The sequence below is a fragment of the Pteropus alecto genome, unplaced genomic scaffold, assembly GCF_000325575.1.
Source record: "Pteropus alecto unplaced genomic scaffold, ASM32557v1 scaffold161, whole genome shotgun sequence".
NCBI classification, from domain to species: domain Eukaryota; kingdom Metazoa; phylum Chordata; class Mammalia; order Chiroptera; family Pteropodidae; genus Pteropus; species Pteropus alecto.
Genome location: NW_006432943.1, coordinates 6,628,530 through 6,629,467, shown reverse-complemented (window position 1 = coordinate 6,629,467; position 938 = coordinate 6,628,530). Strand labels below are relative to the sequence as shown.

The 938-nt window shown below is 48.5% G+C and overlaps 1 protein-coding gene across 1 annotated transcript in view; it reads left to right on the top strand.

The window, feature by feature from the left end:
- The first annotated feature begins 6 nt into the window (after positions 1–6).
- BMP2K (BMP2 inducible kinase) overlaps positions 7–938 on the top strand; it is a 109,333-nt gene continuing 108,401 nt past the window's right edge. Inside the window, exon 1 of the mRNA XM_015586071.2 lies at positions 7–60. The gene's annotated coding sequence lies outside the window, so the exon portion shown is untranslated. The remainder of the gene's footprint in view (positions 61–938) is intronic.

Below are 938 nucleotides of genomic sequence, written 5' to 3'. Positions count from 1 at the left end.
GGGTCCGGGTGTTCGCGGTCGGCCGCTACCAGGTCACCCTGGAGGAGTCGCTGGCCGAAGGTACGGACGCCGGGGGAGGCTCGGGCAGGCAGGTGAGGGAGGGCTGGGGTGTGGCGGTGGCTTCTCCGGGTCCGCGCGCGCTTCTCTCCTGGCGCTCTCGGCTTACTTCTTCCCTCTTCTGTCTCCTCTGCTGGGCCAGCGGGGGCTCTTAAGGAGTAGCTCGGGCTTCCGCTCCGAAGCCGGCTTTTCTCGCCGGTGGCAGTTCTGACCACTACACAGCCCTCTTTTTAAGAGTTTAAGCCATTTTAGACCTTGACGCAAGGCGATAAGTTGAAAACGTCCTAGTGCGTGATGTTGGGTTATGATTGGGCCAGTGACTCATTAAAGAATCAAGCAGGATTGAGATTCTGCTTTGCCAGTTGTGGCTCAGGCGAGTGTCATGCGTTGGCCTCTTCATCCAAATCTCCACTCGCGGCGCAGGGCACAGGACTCTGCACCCCTGGTGTTGAACTTGATTTTGCTCCTCCTCAGTCATCAGGTGAAAAACTATATGTTTCTGTGTGTGCGCGTGTTGGAGATGATAATTTGGCCGAATTTCAGTTAAGTGGCTTTGGGAGAGCAGGTAAACTTGAAGTCCATTTATTTTGTTTTGTAGGATCTTACCTATTAGGCAAGGTGTTATTCATACCCTTTGAGGTGATAACGAAAGCAGGTTAACTTTCACTTGAGAGGTTTTGCGTTCGGTCATTATCTTTACCTGGCTATGGCAGCAGTTGCAAGTCGGCTTTCAAAAAAGTTTACTCCAATTAAAAAAAAGATTCTACACTTTAGTATTGTATTTCTTGTTTAATTGGCTTGTAGAAAATACTTTCTCTTTATTATACGCTTCATTGACCTTTGGGTTTTTAATTGCAGAATTATATTACAAAAATACTTTT